The 4204-nt window shown below is 35.0% G+C and overlaps 1 protein-coding gene across 1 annotated transcript in view; it reads right to left on the bottom strand.

Annotated features, from left to right (window-relative positions):
• LOC106869214 (trypsin) overlaps nt 1–3596 on the bottom strand; it is a 19602-nt gene extending 16006 nt beyond the window's left edge. The window contains exon 1 of the mRNA XM_014914861.3: nt 3315–3596. The gene's annotated coding sequence lies outside the window, so the exon portion shown is untranslated. The remainder of the gene's footprint in view (nt 1–3314) is intronic.
• Nucleotides 3597–4204: the final 608 nt, after the last annotated feature.

Raw genomic sequence — 4204 nt, 5'->3', positions numbered from 1 at the left:
ACGTCTTAGAGTATAGCAATCTTATTGCACAGATTATGAAGGATATACAATAGGTTTTCAACTGGGATTTTAGATAGATAGATAGATAGATAGATAGATAGATAGAAAAGTCAATATAAATAAATGGATATGCATATGCATATATATATATATAGTGCATGTATGTATATGTACGCATTTATGTATGTTTACACATAGAAAGAATGAGAGACGGGGAGAGATAGAGAGTGTGTGTGTGTGTGTGTGTGTGTGTGGACAGCAACATATCTTACCCAACCAATTTGCAAATATGCGACACTCCATCATCTGTAAGTCATCAAATATAACTTAAAGAGGCATCTAAAAAATATCTCAGATTTTCTGAGACAACTGGGTTAACTTAAAAACTCTTTTATACCAGTTTGGTTGAGGAGACACTTGCCAAATTCTTGTAACCAATATTTTTCCTATTTTATGTTTGTTTATTTTTTTTTTTTGTATGGAAAAAACACAAAGAGAAAGTAAATAAATGAATAAATACACAGATAAAATATTTAAGAAATACCAGTCAGTATTTTAACCTATTAGTACAGTAAACTGGTAAGGAATGGGGTAATAATGAAATACATATACATACATATGTATATATATACATATACATATATATATATATATATATATATATATATATATATATATATATATATATACACACACATATATATATAGAGAGAGAGGGAGAGAGAGATACACACACACACATACTCACACACACATACTCACACACACACACATACACACACACACATACATAAGTCTGGCACTTATTCTATCGGTCTCTTTTGCCGAACCGCTAAGTTAGGGGGACGTGAGCACACCAACATCGGTGATCAACTGATGGTGGAGAGACGAACACAGACACACACGTAAATATATACACAAATATATATATATATATATATATATATATATAAATATATATATATATATATATATATATATATATATATATATATATATATATATATATATTTATATATATATGCAACAGGCTTCTTTCAGTTTCTGTGTACCAAATCCACTCACAAGCCTTTGGTAGGCTCGAGACTACAGTAGAAGACACTTGACCAAGGTTCCATGCAGGGGGGCTGAACCCTGAACCATGTGGTTGAGAAGCAGGCTTCTTACCACACAGCCATGCTCGGTAAGAAATATATTTTTTTAATAACTCCTTGATTTGGTTCCATATGTCATTTAAAGTTTTGTGGGTGTACAGGATGAACCCTTCCCCTCAAATGCAGGCACTTCTTCCGATATTTGATGAGACAGGTTCGTCCTCCGCACCCGCAAATCTTTAAGTCATATGCAGCTGAGTCAAACTGTTATTAAAATATATGCATACACACACACACTCACACACACACACACACACGCACACACACACACACACGCACACACACACACATTTATTTATGTATGTATGCATGTATGTATGTATGCATGTATATGTATGTACATGTATATATATACACACACACATACATATATATACACACACATATATATATGTACATATTTATATATATATATATACACACACATATATATGTACATACATATATATATATATATATATATATATATATATATATATATATATATGCACACACATATGTATGTGTACATATAAATAGGCACACACACACATATATACATACATATATATACATATATATATATATATACATATATATACATATATATACATATATATACATATATATATACACATATATATACATATATACAGTGGTATTTCGTCTGTCTTTACGTTCTGAGTTCAAATTCCACCAAGGTCGACTCTGCCTTTCATCCTTTCGGGGTCGATTAAATAAGTACCAGTTACGCATTGGGATTGATATAATCGACTTAATCCATTTATCTGTTCTTGTTTGTCCCCTCTGTGTGTAGCCCCTTGTGGGCAGTAAAGAAATAAGAAACATTAGCATGTGGGGCAAAATGCTTAGCGGTATTTCATCTGCCTTTATGCTCTGAGTTCAAATTCCAGCAAGGTCGACTCTGCCTTTCATCCTTTAGGAGTCGATAAATTAAGTACTAGTTGTGTACTGGGATCAATCTAATCAACTGGCGGCCCTCTCCCCCAAAAAATTTTGGGCCTTGTGCCTAGAGTAGAAAATAATGTGAACCTGTGTGGTTCCAAAGCAAGTTTCTTAACCACACAGATGTGTGTGTGTGTGTGTGTGTGTGTGTGCATGTGCATGTGTGAGTGTGGGTGATGCCTGTATACATGTGTTTGTGTATGTGCATATCGTTTATCTTTTATTCTTTTACTTGTTTCAGTCATTAGACTATGGCCATGCTGGGGCACCACCTTGAAGAGTTTTTAGTAAAATGAATCAACCCCAGCCCTTTTTATTTTAAGCCGAACCATTAAGTTACGGGGACATAAACACATCAACACTGGTTCTCAAGTGGTAGAAGGGGACAAACACAGATACAAAGACACACACACACACACACACATAAATACATACGCATCATTGCTGTTATGCAAAAGTGTTGTAAGTATAAAACATTTTGAGAAAATGAAAAAATAGTTTCACCATTCCATAGCAAAACCGTTGTTCTACTACACTTTGATAATTTTTGATATCTTGGCATCTGAAGCAGCTGGAGATACGATAGTTTAACAAAAACCACCGGCATTGCAAGCAAATATAAATATTGAAAAAAAAACCGCCAATTTTGGACATATGACTGTTTAAAATAATAGCAACTATATATATATATATAAATATATGACGGGCTTCTTTCAGTTTCCATCTACCAGATCCACTCACAAGTGTCTTCTACTATAGCTCGAGGCTATAGTAGAAGACACTTGCCCAAGATTCCACAAAGTGGGACTGAACCCAGAACCATGTGGTTGGGAAGCAAATTTCTCACCACCTGGCCAAGTGTACACCGATGTGTATGTGTGTGTGTATTATTTGCATTTGTGTTTATGATTGTATATGTTTCTGTATCTGCATATACAAGTGCAGGTGTTTCTAAGCATGTGTATGAATATGTGTGTATATGCGTGTGTGTGTATATATATATGTATGTATGTATGTATGTATATGTATATGTGTTTGTATCCATGAATGTGTCTGTTATAGCATATATTTCTTCAAATGTAACATGCATAAAAAGTACTTGTCTCACCGTGACTCTCACCTATGAAACACAAAGTAAGAAATATATAAAAAAAAGAAAAGAGTAAGGCTTAAGAAAGGGCCAGAAAACCCCAAAAGGGTAAACATTCAACTCACCCACTCTTCAGATGACCACTGTATGTATGTATGTATGTATGTGTGTGTATGTATGTGTATGTGTGTATGTGAGTGTGGAGTATGGAGGATGAGTGACAAACAGACAGACTGATTGACAGAGAAAGAGAGAGAGAGAGTGTGTGTGTGTGTGTGTGTGCGTATGTGTGAGAGAGAGAGAGTGTGATGGATGTGTGAATTGTCAATGACTGGGTCTGTTGTCTTCTGTCAGAGAGAGAGTCAGGAGAAAGTAGAGTGAGGAAGAAGGAAGTACAGTGATGTTTTGGGGTTAAAAAAATGGTGGGTAAAGTGGTTGTATTAGAGATGGTGGTGGTGGTGGTGGTGGTGGTGGTGGTGACAGTTGTGGTAGAAGTGATAATAATGGTAGTGGTGGTGGTGGTGGTGGAGGCAGTGAGGAATTAGTCTATCATTGAAGGAGGGAAGGAAGAGACATCTTATTGCAAATAGTTTTAGATGTGTGTCTGTGTGCATTTGTCTGTGTACTTGTGTATGTATGTGTGTATGTGTGGATGTGTGTATGTGTTTGTGTGTGTGCATGTGCGTGTGTCCACGTGTGCATTTATATCTCTATCTATCTATCTGTCTATCTATCTATCTATCTATCTATCTATTGGGTCATCCCATAAATAATGCAGTTTTTTATACTTCTTTTATTTTCCAATATTAAGATAAACAAAGTTCTTTTTTAATCTAAAATATACTCTCCTTCATTTTCTGCAATGCTCTTCCATCTATCTGGTAGACTTGCAAGACCCCTTTTCCAAAATTCACTTGTCTGTGACAAAAAATACTCCTCCAGTACTGTCCTCACCTTGTCTACAGAATTCATATTTTTTGCATCCAAATGATTTTGAAGACTGCAGAATAAATGA

This window comes from Octopus bimaculoides, chromosome 20, assembly GCF_046866305.1.
Source record: "Octopus bimaculoides isolate indiv1 chromosome 20, ASM4686630v1, whole genome shotgun sequence".
Taxonomy (NCBI): Eukaryota; Metazoa; Mollusca; class Cephalopoda; order Octopoda; family Octopodidae; genus Octopus; species Octopus bimaculoides.
This window is presented reverse-complemented; position numbering and strand designations above follow the sequence as displayed.